The 15,358-nt window shown below is 44.1% G+C and overlaps 1 protein-coding gene across 6 annotated transcripts in view; it reads left to right on the top strand.

The window, feature by feature from the left end:
* Positions 1–15,358, top strand: part of Nlrc5 (NLR family CARD domain containing 5) — an 85,179-nt gene that overhangs the window by 8,167 nt on the left and 61,654 nt on the right. For 2 of the 6 annotated variants that reach the window (XM_052167149.1, XM_052167145.1), the window contains exon 2: positions 6,011–6,086. The exons of 1 other annotated variant lie outside the window; for it this stretch is intronic. The gene's annotated coding sequence lies outside the window, so the exon portion shown is untranslated. Of the gene's footprint in view, positions 1–6,010; positions 6,087–12,951; positions 13,165–13,316; positions 13,369–15,358 lie in introns of all 6 variants that reach the window. 3 more of the 6 variants (XM_052167146.1, XM_052167148.1, XM_052167147.1) reach the window with 3 other exon arrangements.

Here is a 15,358-nt window from a genome sequence, read left to right as displayed (position 1 = left end):
CCAGCCTGGTCTACAGAGTGAGTTCCAGGACAGCCAGGGCTACAGAGAAACCCTGTCTCGAAAAAAAACAAAAAACAAACAAAAAACAGAGAGAAAGAGAGAGAAAGAGAGAGAATTGAATTGAATCTGTAAACAATTCTCTGTAATATGCCAATTTTCCTGTATTAATTCTACCATCCCACGAGAGTAGGAAGTATTTCCATAGCCTCATATCTTTGATTTCTTTCTTTGGTGTCTTAAAATTACATTGATAAATGTAGAAGTCCTTGCCCCACTGTCTCTATTAGATTTATCCTAACGTTTTATATTTAAAGCAATTATGAATGGGATACTTTTTAAATTTCTTTCTCAGCATGTTGATTATTGGAAACAAAGTCTGCTGACTTCTGTGCCATGTGTATCCTACCACTTTGCCCAGTATTTATCAGTTCTAAGAACTTTCTGATGCATTTGGTATAGACTCTTTGCATAAGATTCAAATTGGGATTATTTTCTTTCTTATTTGCATCCTTTTTTTTCTTTCTCCTGTCTTGTTTCAGTTAAATCTTCGAGTACTATGTAAATTAAGAGTGGAGAAAGTAGACACACTTACCCTGTTCCCGATTTTAGCAGAAATATTTTGAATTTGTCACATAATGTTGGCTGTAGGTTTGTCATATGTAGTTTTATATATTTGTATAACTATATATAACTAGATATATTATGCTGAGATATGTTCCTTTAATTCCTAGTTTTTTATAGTTTTTTTTTTATCATGAAGAGAGATGTTAGACCCATCAAAGACTTTTTCTGTATCCATTGATATGATCCTGCAATTTTTGATGTTGCAACTATGGGTGCATTAAATTTATTGATTATATTTGTTGAATTACCACTGCGTACTTGAGTAGAGACAAGTTGATCCTAGTGAATGTGCTTTTTGTGCTGCGAACTTTGATTTACTAGCATTTGTTGAAAATTTTTATACCTATGTTCATTAGAAAGTTTAGCCCCTAATTTTCTTCTCTCTCTCTCTCTCTCTCTCTCTCTCTCTCTCTCTCTCTCTCTCTCTCTTCCTTCCTCCCTCCCTCCCTTTTTCCCCCTTCTCTCTCTCACCTTTTCTTTCTTTCTTTCTTTCTTTCTTTCTTTCTTTCTTTCTTTCTTTCTTTCTTTCTTTCTTTCTTTCTTTCTTTCTTCCTTTCTGTCTGTCTGTCTGTCCGTCCGTCCTTCCTTCCTTCCTTCCTTCTCTATGTCCCAGTGAGCTTCATTCAGATAGCTTATAGGAACATGCGTGAGGTTTTGTATATAGCAGCATTTACCAGTGGCTAATGTCTTCTCCAGGCTCATCTGCCATTAACTCAGGAAGGGGTGGGGGCCCCATCAGCACCACGCCTCCACCTGCCACCCAGTAACTACTTCCTCTGACTCTTACATTCTTTCTTCCTCTTCTTTCACAATCCTACCTAAGCCTCCAAGTGCAAATTCTAGATGTCTTCCCATTTACAGCTGGGCACCCAACAGTTATTTATTGTCGTTATTTTTGACCAGTGAGTCTTTGCAGCCACTACTGACCAAAACAGACAGCAGCATTAATTATGATTATGAATTGTCAATAATCTGATTGTGGGCTTTCATCAGGACTTTTGCATTCTTTCCCCAGCTTCTACAATGTTCAATTTCCTTGATTTCTCATGTTCTTGACTTGTGTCTCCTTCTCCGCCATATCCATGTTTCACAAACTTGGTCTTTTAATACTGAAAGACCTGGGGAAGTCTGATGTGGGAGAAAGGCCTTCTCACAAGGGACACATGGAACATGTGGAAGAGGAGAAGAAGGGAACGGTGACCTATGGTGACTGGAGGATGACAGAAGGGGGCAAAGCAAACGGCAAAGATGAGGAAGGGGAGGGGAAGAAGGGAGAGCAGAGTGAGGGGGAGCATTGTTCACCGTTTGCCTCTGTGCTCGTGACTGCTTCTGCTGTGTGGGTTTTTTGCATGTGATTTTACAAAGGAGCAGCACCCCTGGGCCATGGCAGGCAACGTCATCACCCGTCTCCACAGCCCAGAGCCCTGTGGAGATGCTACAGCCTCCTCTGAGTGGTGGTGTGGCAGGTGACTTAGTGTCTCAGTGCATTTCCATCTCAGAAAAGACAGATCCACCCTCAGACATCCAGGCATAGATGTGGTTACAGTGACCATTCCTCAGCAGCCAGACCTCAAGTCCATCTACACACAGGATCGCTTCCTCTGGCTGGTTGTGAAGGACTTCTCAAGGGAGAGGTTGGCCCTTATTTTTAAAATGTTTGAGACCATGTTGCTAAATCTTGAAGATTGTATCAATGGATTGCTGCTGTGCATAGCCCAGAGGCAGCCCTGTGCCCCAGAACCCATCCCATGGGCAGAAGGATGGAGCCATGCCCATCCCCATGAGCATTAGTGATCTCAGGGTCTTGTGTGAGCAAAGAAACCACTCTCTGTTTTACATCCTCTCACTGAGATGGACAGGTCAGTCTCTACCGAAGGGCTTACCCAGAAGATGTCTGCAGAGTGAGCATAGGAGGCTTGGGGACCAGACTTTGAGCTAAATCAAATCATAAAGCAAGAAAATTGTTCTCTTTTCAGTTCCTGTGTCTCATATCCTGATTAGTCATGGAGAAACTTCTTAGCCAGGTGTCTATGAAGCACTGCTTTCAGAAGGATTAGCCCGATCACAAGGGCAGCAAACCTTAGCTCAGTCCTGAGAACAGCAACACAGCCCCCTCCCACTTTCACACCTGCACTGCCACGGCACGATAAAGACCTTATTGTAGATGTCTAGGTCGTCCAAACATGACTGTGAGAATCTCCTTAGCGCGGAATCTGGTGCCTGAGTGTATTTGGACTACTGTGACAACATTCTGTAGCCCAGGTGGCTTATATGCCACAAGAATTTGTCACTGTCGAAGAGGCTAGAGTCTAAGGCCGGGATGCCAACATGAAGTCTCTTTTCTGGAATGCAGACTGCTAACTTGTTATTATTATTATTTATATTTGTATGATGGAGCGAGCCCTGTGAAGTATGCTAGGCACTTCAATCAGAAACAAATCCTATTTGCAGAACCCCACCCTTGTGAACTAACTGCCTCCCCAAAAGCCACCCCCAACCATTGGGGGTAAGGTTGCAACACAGAACTTGGGGAATGACAAACAGTGTGCACAGACCCATGTGCTCTAGCTATTTAGCACGGTCTTGCTCTCTGCCAAGTTGAACAGTGTGGTCCAAGAATGGACGTGCTTTAAGACTTAGATGTCACAGTGTGCCTAGATGTTAAAGTCAGTGAGCAATTCTGCAAGCAAACCCGCACCTGGGTGTGCATTCCTCTTTCTCGAGCATCTGAAACTTCCCCTGTTCCCTGCCTAGCCTCCCACAGCAGGGCTGGACTCCTCTCGTCAAGCTGACTTCCCTTCCTAAAGGAAACTGGGGAGGGGATTTCCAAATTTTTAATTTTATTTTTGTTTGTGTGGGACATTGTGGGTCCTGCTGGCAGGGTAGAACTTGACAGAGCCACTTGTGAGGACCTGAGGTATGAAGACAGAGCAGAGAGGCCAAGGTAGACATCTTCCTTAATGATACCCTTGGGGTCCTTATGTGGACATAGATGCCCAAATGATCTTTTAGTCACTAGGGTCTTTGGGGTCTCACAGCATGACCAGAACATGGATTTCTGGAGAAACAGTGCCAGATACAGGCACAAAGAGCCAGTTTCTTTGTACCAGGATTGGAGAGCTGGTATCTTCATGATCTGACACAGTATGTATGACCCAGATGTGTAGGTGTAGTGGCTGTTCCAAGATCTTCCAGAAAAGCAGTTGACTGAACTCCACCCTCAATATTACGCTGCTTTATGGTTCACTGGACTTGCTAAAGGACATCCTGTCCCCCGTGTAAGTCAAATGTGAAGACAAGTTTTGGACATCTGGTCTGGATGAACCAAGGAGGTTATAGCACCCAGAAACATGTGAGGGGCCTCTCTGGTCACCAGTCATTTCTGAATGATGGACCCAAGAACCCAGGACTGGTAGTAGAGACCAGCTCTCCCCAGCTATCTGTTCCAGCCAGGCTGGAGTCAGCACCCTGGTCCCAAAGGAGAGCGCATCTGGATTCCCCAGGGGCCTTCAATCTCTCCAGATGGCAACAACCACCGGAGGGTTTTGAAGTGAGGAATGTCTGTTGCCTACAGCTCTGAAGCTCAAGCAGACGGCCTGAGAGGCTCTTTTCTTTGGGGATGGGGCTTCTACTTACCTCTCCTGAAAAGCACTGTGATCATATGGTTTAACCACAGGATCTTTGGATTAGGTGGTTGATTTTAGTGTTTTGATTTTATTCATATAGTGTATTATGAAGTTCAGGTTGTTCTCTGCCTCCCTCCCTTCTTCCTCCCCTCCCTCCCTCCCTCCCTCTCTCATTTCTTCCCTCCCTCTCTCCTCCCCTTCCTCTCTCTCCCTTCCCCACTCCTTCTCCCTTTTCTCCCAACCCTTAAAGACTGATTCCAAGGCCTTGCACATACTAGGCAAGCACCAGGCAGCTACATCTCCAGCCCTGGCTTCAAACTCATGTTTTTCTGCCTCAGCCTGCCTGCTTGGCTTGAGGCTGCTTTTCTAAAGGGAACAGTCACACACCTACACACATCATTACCCTACCAAATGGGTTACCATACTAAATGTGTGGCTCAAAGATGTTTCTCACCTGCTCCTCTTGCTTCCATGACCAAGGGGAATAGGATTTCTGGTACACACACACACACACACACACACACACACACAGACCAGGCACTCTTCACCACAGGGACCATGAAGGGAGGAAGAGCCTTGGACAACAGACCTGGTCCCATCTTCCTGGCCTTCCACTCTTAGAACCTCAGTTTCCCATCTATGCACCTGACAACCAGGACACTTCCAGCCCCATCTCTTTGATTCCCCAGAGTCCAAACAGCAGTAGCTATCCTAATGATGGCAGAAACCCCCCAGGTTCTCTGCCTTTACTCTTTGTAGGCTGAGCTTGGCATGGAGGGTTCTAAGGTTGACCTCTGGGTTCCCAAACATGTAAGGACTTGTCTGCTCAATCTTAAGAAAGTAACATCAGCAACTCTTACTGTCCTGAGGAGCTTCTGTCTGAGTGACTGTAGCTGTGACTAGAGGTGGCTTTCTGGCTACCTCGGGTCCGCATTCTTCCAGTTCCTGAAGTTAGCATTTGAGGGCCTTTCATTTCGGCGCTCCTTCTCACTGCCTCTTTCCAGCAGGCACCACAGGGTCAAGGCTTTACAACTTGACCTTTTAAAGAGCATCCTTAGCACAATAAAGGAGGGTGGAAACACCCTTAATCAAATGAGGGTACAAGGTGCTGTGTTTCCCACCCCACGGCTCATGCACACGTATACAAGCCTGGGGTGAGAGAAGCCAGAGGAACAGTAGCATCAGTCGGTGATACACACCTGTGCCCTCTCACATCCCTCCCTTCCTTTCTCAAACCCAGCCCAGGACCTGGGTGGGGCGGAGCAGGGAAGATAACAAAGCAGGCAGTGAGAATCGTTAGCATGGGCAGGTACCCGTGTCACACAGCAGATGCTATGTCAGATTTGACATGCCTCATGGCAGCCTGACCTGGGGCCTGGCGTTCTGACCCAGTGGTAGATAAAACACTGCCTATTCTTGTCACATCCATGGCACTAGGATGCTGACTTCTGTGTCTGTCTCCAAAAGATGACCCTTAGCTGATGATTTGCTTCACTAGAAGTGCCTGGTGCCTGCCTTCCCTTAGTAAGCCCAGCCTGGAAACTGTGACTGACATAGATGTCCATCAGCCTGTATCTCCTGGAAGGACCGGTTTTCCACACCCTGATAAAAAGCCAGGCTTTCTCTCAAAACACTCTTATGCATAGCTTCTGTAGCTACCCTATCCTGGTTCCTTGGCCCTCTTAATAAACAACTTTTATAAGGCTCTGTCTTGGGTTCTGCTCCTGTGACTCTGACCTAGAGCATCTCCCACTTTGTAGATGATGGCATTGAGATTCCAAGAGGCTGAGTAACACGTGAAGTCTCACAGCTACTGCCTGGCAGACAGGAGTCCAGGTCAGTATCAAATGATCAGATCGTATACTATAATATGAATGATCAAAATAATAATTGGAAGATCTCATTTTTTCACATCCGTAAGAAATAGCAAGTACCAGCATTTGGAGAACCTGATGAGGAAAAGACACAATAAAGTTAATTGCATTAAATGTGAAGATTTAAGGTGATTCTGACTTAGAGGAGCCAGGGTGGGGCACATGCCTATGATCTCAGTGTAGGAAACTGAGGCAGGAGGATCTTGGATGTGAGGATAGCCTGGGCTTCTTAATGAGAATCTGCCACAAACAAAACAAAAAAAAAACTGAATAAATGAAAGAAAGAGCAATTATAAATGGAGCAAACTAAGTTAAAGGAAAAATGATAAAGAGGGTGCTGAATCCCCAGAAATCGGGGTTGCAGGGGGTGTGCACCACCGGCAGTGGGTACTAGTAACTGATCCTGCGTCCTCTGGAAGAGCACCCAGTGCTCTTAACCATTGAGCCATCTCTCCAGCCCCACAATGAGAAGCAATTTAAAGTTATCAAGTTGGGGTTTGGACGCGTGCTTATAACCCGAGTTACTCAGGAGGCTGAGGCAAGAGAGTCGTGAGTTCAAGGCGACCCTGACTCGAAATCAACCTTCAGAGGCTGACTTGGTCATATCAAGATGGATCCTTGCTTGTATTTTGACTGAGCAGGGTTGTAAGTCAGGCAGAATGGAAACCAGGCAGGATGGCACAGACATTCAGCTGAGAAATGGCGGTGCCAAATGCAGGCAAAGGTCGTGAAGAAATGTGCTTGGACGGTGAAGCCACACGGGCTGTGAGAGAGGGGCAGGCTGGTGTAGAAGGGTGAGCATGAGCTTGGTTTGAGACCTGGGATATTGAAACCCATATGAGGTATCAAGATGAATATAAGGAGGATTCTCTGTTCCTTTGCTGGTACAACTCCAATGCTGATCCCATGACTCAGCTATTTATATAGTGTTTAATAAATACAGATATGCAACTGTCTCTACGGTGTGTTGACTTAGCATCCTTTGTATACGTGTGTGGGAGCGGTATCACCTCCAGACTGATAGCACAGTTGCTACATCACTCTACACCCCCACCAGCAGTGCCCTCGGCATTCCTGTTCCTGCTTGTTCTGTGGCCTGTTTTCCCAAACACAGCCATTTTGACTATGGCCAGATAGAATTTCAGTGTTATTCACAGTATTTCTGTGTAGCCCTAGCTGTCCTGGATCTAACTCTGTAGACCAGGCTAGCCTTTAACTCAGAGCTCCGCCCACCTCTGCTCCTGAGTGCTGAGATTAAAGGCGTGCATCACCGCGCTGGCTTCAGTGCTGTTTTAATTAGCATTTCTCTGCTGGTGAAGGATGCTAAACAAGGCTTCACATCCTTATTAGCCATCTGCACTTTGTTTTTTGGTCAAAGTACATCATAGACTCAAAATAAATTATCTTGATGAGAAATAAAAAAATAATTTTAAATGGAGTGTTGAGAATTAAAACAGGTAATCCCAAAGGACATTTGTCTGGCGTTGAGCAAATATTCGACATATCGTTGTAGAATAAAGTATTTTCTTGGTAGGTTTGAATTGCTTTTTGGTTTTAATATTCATTCCCAGTCAGTGAAAATCTGTATCTTCATCATCACTTCCACATTCTCACTTTAGGATTTCAAAATGGGGATTTTTATGTTTTATAAGCATCACCAATCTTTTCCTGTGTTTACATCATGAGCCTTCCTTATGCATTGAAGAAATGTATATTCTTGAGCCGGGTGGTGGTGGCGCACACCTTTAATCCCAGCACTTGGGAGGCAGAGGCAGGCAGATTTCTGAGTTCGAGGCCAGCCTGGTCTACAGAGTGAGTTCCAGGACAGCCAGGGCTACACAGAGAAATCCTGTCTCAAAAAAAACAAAAAAAGAAAGAAAGAAAGCCTACCTCCATAGTGACACACTTCCTCCAACCAGGCCATACCTCCTAATAGCGCCACTCCCTGGGCCAAGCATATTCAAACCACCACAATAACCAAGGAAGTTACATAGACTGTGACTCAAAAAAAGAAATTCATGGCCTCTTTTTCTTTAATTATTATCATCACATATATATGCATGAATATATAAATGCAACTTGTTGGATTTATTTAGTGTTATTTGTATGTATATGATTTCAGGGCTGACCATCTGGTATTAGGTAACCAGTTGCAGGGCTCATCCCCAATTCTCCCTGTCTTAGTTAGGGTTTTATTGCTATGAAAAGACCCTTGACCACAGCAACTCTTATAAAGGAAAACCCTGGCTTGAGCATTTGAAACCTGTATTGACCACTCTAAGAAGACAACACCAGCTCCAACAAGGCCACATCTCCTATAGTGCCACTCCCTTTGAGCCCATGGGGGCTATTTATATTCAAACAATCACATTCCACTCCCTGTCCCTCATGCGCTTATAGCCATATCATAATGCAAAACTGCATTCAGTCCAACCTAAAAAGTCCCCATAGTCTATCAGAGTCTCAACAATGTTTAACAGTCTAAAGTTCAAAGTCTCTTCTGAAACCCAAAGCAATCTCTTAACTTTAATCCCACATAAAATCAAATTCAAAGAATAGATCACATACTTCCAACATACAATGGCACAGAATATACATGACCATTCTGCAGGGGAGCAAAGGGGGCACGGTGAGAAAATACTGAACAAAAGCAAGTCCAAAAACCAGCTGGGCAAACTCCAAACTCTGCATCTCCATGTTTAATGTCAAAACACTCCTCAGATCTCCAACTCCTTTCGTTTGCGTTAACTGCAACACACTTCCTCCTCTGGGGCTGGTTCTACCCTGATAGCCGCTTTCCTTGGCAGGCATCACCGAGCTCTGGCATCTCCAACATTCTTTGGCCTCCAAGACAATCAATGCTTCACAGCTTCATGCGGTGGCCTCTCTAGGCCTCCATGCAAGGACACCCCTGCCATACACCTGACCTCCACAGCTGTCTTTAGTCTGGAGGAGCATTCCGTAACCCCTTTCTTGTATCCTTGACTCTAGAGCCAGAAGCATATGGCCAGAGCTGCCAGGTTCTGCTGCTTGCTTGGGCTGGAACATGGCTTCCTCATTCAAATAATCTTTACCAGCTTTCTGCTTTTGATGGTTTCCTTAACTGCCTAAGTTTGAACATCCTAGAACTCAATCTGCAGACCAGGCTGGCAGCAAACTCAAAATCTGCCTGCCATTACAAACATCCCTAAGCTTTTTTTAAAAATGCCTTTTTACAGTTGAAGCTCAGCTGGGTGTGGTCTCACCCTGACGTCACCTTTCCCTTTATTCAATTTGGCATCAGGTTTTTTTTTAATCTGTTTATCTCCGTGAGCTCTGGACATAGCTTCATTACACTTCCTGGTGCCCCTTTTCTCCTCAAACTGTACATTTTCTATTTTTCCCTGCTCAACTTGCTCCTTTTCATTATAGATTTGAATAAGGGTGACCCCCTAATAACCACCAAGCAACACAGTCAATATGAGGCTGTCTAGAAATCTCCTCTGCCAAAGCTGCTAATCTATCACTTTCAATTTAACCTCAGGCATATTTTTTGGGGGGACAAGGGCAGAAAGCAGCTACATTTTTTATCAAAATATCACAAGAACAGTCTTAAGGCCACATTCTAACATTCTCCTCCTCTGAAACCTCTTGAGCCAAGACCCCACAGTTCAAATCACACTCAGCCCCACTGTTTCCTATGCTTCTACTAGTATCACCCATTAAGTCCACCTTAAAACATTCAACTGCTTTTCTAATCCAAAATCCACATTCCTCCAAACAAAAGCATGATCAGGCCAATCATACCAATACTCAGCCCCTCATCCCAACTTCTGCCTTAGTTAGGGTTTTGTTGCTGTGAAAAGACAGCATGACCATGCAACTCTTATAAAGGAAAACATTTAATGGGGGTTGGCTTGCAGTTCAAAGGTTTAGTCCATTATTGTCATGACAGGAAACATGGTGGCATGGCATGCAGGCAGACATGGTGCAAGAGAAATAGCTGAGAATTCTACATCTGGATCCACAGGCAGCAAGAAGAGAAATTGACACTGGGCTTGACTTGAGCATTTGAAACCTCCAAGTCCACCTCCAGTGACACACATCCTCCAACAAGGCCACACCCACTCCAATAAGGCCACATCTCCTAATAGTCCCCTCCCAGAAAGACTATGGGAGTCATTTTCATTCAAACCAGGACACTCCTGCTCTTGGCATTTAATTGTCTACAGTTGTCTACGGTAGGTTCCTGTGAGATTTCCCCTTCTGAATCAGCATATCTATTGGTACTGTAACTTCTTCAGGTCTTGTTCAGTAGCCACATTGTTGAGGTGTAGCTTCTCTGCCATTTCTAGGAGATACAGTCTCAGAAGACTTTCTGTTCCTCTGTCTCTTACAACCCTTCTTCCTCTTTTAGTCACTGACCTATTTATTACTGTTGAGAGGTACCATGACCAAGGAAATTCTTATAAAAGAAAACATTTTGAGGTGGAAACTTGTGGTTTCTTTGGAAAGTCAGTTATGTCAAAGAACGTTCACTGAAGCAGACACAGGTTGAAAGGATGTTTTGCTAAGGCAGACATGTAAAGGGATGTCTTGCTGAAGTAGACACAGGTGAAAGGATATTTTGCTAAAGCAAGTACCTGAAAGGACTCACGATGAAGGATTCTTCACTATTATCACACATGTATTGGTTTGCCTTCCTGTTTGTTATAACTCCATAGAGAGAAATGCACCAAAAAGCTTCTGGTGGTGTTGCGGTGACTTATTGTCACTTCTGTGGACTCTGGCAGATTGTAAGACTGATATCAGCTGATATAGACTTACATAGAATTTTGCTAAGACAGACTCACGTGGTGAGGGAAGACCCACAGAGGACACGTGATGCTTTGAGGGAATATAAATAAGACCCAACAGACAGTAATAGGGTCTTGCTTACGTACCTAGCTTTACAGTGCATTTTGGTCTCACGTATTTGCTGAGAGAGGCACAGTCAAGAACTTCTAGTGTCCCTGCTGGTCTTGGCCCTCCTGCTGACTCTTGTTGATTCAGCTGAGGCCTGACTGTTTCTGCTGGGTCATGCCACCACTGCTGATTCATATTTGCTATCCCAACATTACCAAACTAGACTGCTGGTATATTCGTAAAGTGTTTGGGAGTGGATCGAGCTGCCACTGCTGACTCCTGAACAAAGCAGGTTTCCTGACAAAGCAGATGAGATTTGCTCCAAAGAAACATTTCTAAACAGGTTCACTTTCCCAGATGGCTAATAACCTTTCTTTTCTACCACCTCTGGCTGTTGGTGGGCTAGAAGGGAGGCTAAAGTGTTTAAGAACTCATATTAAAATAGGACAATAAAAGAATTTAAGACTACAGCATTTAATTGTGGAGGCTTCCTTATAGTTTTAGAGAGAGTGAAAGCTTTACATGATGATCTGCAGGGAAAGATATAGAGGCAAAGACAGAGATAGGCAGACACAGAGATGGGGGAGAGGCAGGCAGGCAAGCGGCTGGGTTTGGAATGGACCTTTGAAACTTCAAAGCCCACCCCCAATGACACAATGTTGTGCCTTGTAATCCTTTCTAAACAGTTCCGCTAACTAGTAACCAAGCATTCAAACACATAATGGGAAGCATCCTCATTTAAACCCCCACACTCTTCTTCCACAATGTTTTCAGAGCCTTCGGTGTGGGAGTTGTGCTGTAGATGTGTCAATTAGGTCTGGGTATCTACAGTTTTATACATTGTGAACACTTGTCTAATGGTCTCTATCTGCTATAAAGGATACGTTGTCTCTTCGATTATTGGCAAAAGCTACATTCATCTGTGGGGTCTAAGGATGCATACTTAGGATGCAGTTAGAAAGTATGCTGGTTTAGCGGGGCAGTGGTGGTGCACGCCTTTAATCCCAGCACTTGGGAGGCAGAGGTAGGCGGATTTCTGAGTTCAAGGCCATCCTGGTCTACAGAGTGAGTTCCTGGACAGCCAGGGCAATACAGAGAAACCCTGTCTTGAAAAACCAAAAAAGAAAATAAAAAAGTATGCTGGCTTAGTAGAGCATCAGTACTGAAGTCTATGAGGTCAAAGCTTTTTAAATTTTATATTTCTTTAGTAGCATGTTTGGAATCATATCATGACCTATTTAGCCATTGCCTTTCTGATAGCTGCATCATATGTGTGCATCATAATTCATCTCCTGTTGATAGACACTGCCCCCCCACCTGGGCACTCCCTGTCTCGTTGTATACTGGAATTTTGACAACCTGGATTGCAATCCCTTGAATTTGGGCAAACACACTATTAAGCCTCTTCCCCTGCTCCCAGCTGAATGACACACATTGTAAATATCCACCTTGAGGGCCAGCTCCTGAGCATTTCCTGTCTCTGTCCCTGAGAGTCCTGTTACTATGTGCCAAGGATAGTTCAAACCTTTTACAGGACAGTCTGTATACCCTTTACCTCTAAATAGTTGTAAGTCGCTAATGACATTTAACTTTTTGTATACCACATATGCTGCTGTATCTCACAGTGGTTAGCACTACAAAGCAAATGCTAAGTGGAAGGGCATTTGTCTTATCCATGCTGCTGGAGTCCCGTTGTGGTTCAGATTCCTTCATAAGCTAACCTGGAGACAAACATAGCTCATTCATTTACGAGATGATCCTATGGGGACACGCACTATGGGGACAGAAAATGGAGATGGGGGAGGCCAGGCATCCCAGGGGTGTGTCACTGAGTAAGTACTATGGGTCATGGGAGCCTACCTAATGAGAAGGGAGTAGGATGTTTACATATAAACTCCCAGCCTCCCTTGGCTAAGGAGACAAATTCAATCCTTGCCCTCCAGCTGATGTGTAGGTGGTCAGATGTGGATCAAGTGCATGCAGACGAAGCCGGAGACCTGGGAGGAGCTACAGGGTTTTTATGACATCATCCATAAAAAGAAGCCACAAGACTCACCCATCAATAGAGAAAAGGAAAGTTTTCTCAGCCACTCGAGGAGTATCAATAACCCCAGGGATCTGTGATCATGTGACTATGGGAGCATGGTCATTTACATGTAAGGATACCTTACTGAGCTTTTCCCTGGAGTACTCTTAATCTCCTCTTCATAAATATAACACACACATGTATTTGTTTTCTCCCTCAATCCTGTAATTATGTCCTTTGCCATATTCTCTGTGTAGTTGTCATCTTTCCATGTTTTATTAGGATCATTGTTCTACCAGGAAGATCAGCTGAGTCACATACAACACCTTTTCCAGTGTGTTGCTTTCATTTTATCATTGTCTTTCCCCCCCACAAATAGGAAACTTAGTGGATGGTAAGCAATGTTTTATTGTAACATATTTGTTTATATAACCTATTTCCAGTAACTTTATTGAGGTGTGGAGCATCTCAGAATGAAAATGAGCAATCCAGTCTGAACACCCAGGGACCAGTTGTGTGTGGGCAGTGTTTTCATAGCTCTTGGGTCTAGACCTAGGAATGGCATAGCCAGGTTTCTGATGAACTTCCAAACTAGTTTCTAAAGTAGCTGTATCATTCCTGCCAGCCAAAACTGAGGTTTCCAGTTCCTCCAAATCCCAATCAACAGAGTCCATCAGTTTCCTTATGTATGGTATGAAATGCTATGCTCCTAGATTTTAAGTTACAAGCAATTTTAAAAACTGTTTGTTTGTTTATTAGAGAGAGGGGGCATGCATGAGCAAGTGAGAGAAAGAGACAATGTACATGTGTGTGTGTGTGTTTGACGTAAGCATGTGGGTGCCGTGGTGGTAACGTGGAGATCAGAGGAAAACTTTGTATAGTCAGTTTTCTCCTTCCAGTTTTACACGGGCTCTGGAAATCAAACCAAGGTGTGTGACAAGCACCTTTGCCTGCTGAGCCATCTCCTCAGTCCCACACAATACATTTAAAAAAACAATTAAAAATAATTATTTAGGGACTAGCAATGACCCTGTGTTTAAAAGCACTTGGTATTCTTGTAGAGGATTTGAGTTAAGTTTCCAAAACTCATATTGAGAAGCTCAGTAATGCCTACAACTCAGGCTCCAAGGGATCTGATGCCCTCTTCTGACCTCCAAGAGCACCCCACAGGCATGTGCATGTACACACACACACACACACCACATACACAAATAAAAAGCAAAATAAAATTTTATTAATAGTACTTTAACTGGATGTGTTGGAAAATACCAGTGATTTGTGAGTTTTGTGTGAACAGGAAGCTCATTTGGGCCTCTATTCCATTCTTTTCATCATTTTTTTTTCTGTTTTAACCCAAGGTCCATACAGTGTTGGCTACTCTAGAGGTTGCTTTACTATATTTGGAAGTATTCTCTACATGCTCACCTGCCTATCCCTCAAATGGCCTTTTGATAAAATTGCCTTCAGTTTTTCTGTCTTGTGTGTTCCTGTGGATTGACCCCAGGGTCTTGTGCTTGCTAAATCCATGCATACATGATGTATACTAACCTGCAGCCTGAGCCCTTAATGATTTGATTCTAACTGAAAATGCCTCATGCTGTAATATTTGCACCCTATTGCCACACATCATGTTTGCTTATTTCTCCAAATGACTGTTCCCACCCTCACATCTCTGGGGTGTTTGAGTCGACTTTAAGTGGCATTGCCTTCTGCCTGCATATAAACATAGAGATTTTTTTTTTCTTCTGCATTCTGTGGTCACAGGCAGGTGTGTCTTAGTCACTTCAAACTGCTGTAACAGAATATCACAGTCGGGGTGTTAATTATTGCTTCACTGGGAATCCCCCAATCTGGGTGCCAGTTCATCCAGTGAAGGTTTAGAGCCCCTTGCTATGTTTTCATCAGGGTAGAAAGATACAGTGACTTCCTGTATCTTCTGGTAGATACATTTGTGCCACCGCACAACTCCCTTACATCTCTGAATCTCCTGGTACTCTTGTACCAAGTGCACTGTGGAGAACATTAACTTTGTATCACGGAAAGGTTCGCTACCTCTCTGGCTTCACCCCGCTGCTCCTCTTCCTTTAGACAGGGTCTTATGTAGGCCAGGCTGACCTTGAACTCACTCTGGAAGTGAAGATATTCTTCAACTCCTAACCCTTCTGCTTTCACCTTGCAAGTGCTAGGATTACACATATGCATGCCCAGCACTTTTTGCTGATTAAAAAAAAAAAAAAAAAACTCGAAAGAAAAGCTTCAAACTATTAAGAAAGGCGGCTTCCAGTGTGGACCTCCTGGAGACTTTGTGGATGAGGACAGAGACT

The sequence above is a fragment of the Apodemus sylvaticus genome, chromosome 21, assembly GCF_947179515.1.
Source record: "Apodemus sylvaticus chromosome 21, mApoSyl1.1, whole genome shotgun sequence".
NCBI classification, from domain to species: Eukaryota; Metazoa; Chordata; class Mammalia; order Rodentia; family Muridae; genus Apodemus; species Apodemus sylvaticus.
This window is presented reverse-complemented; position numbering and strand designations above follow the sequence as displayed.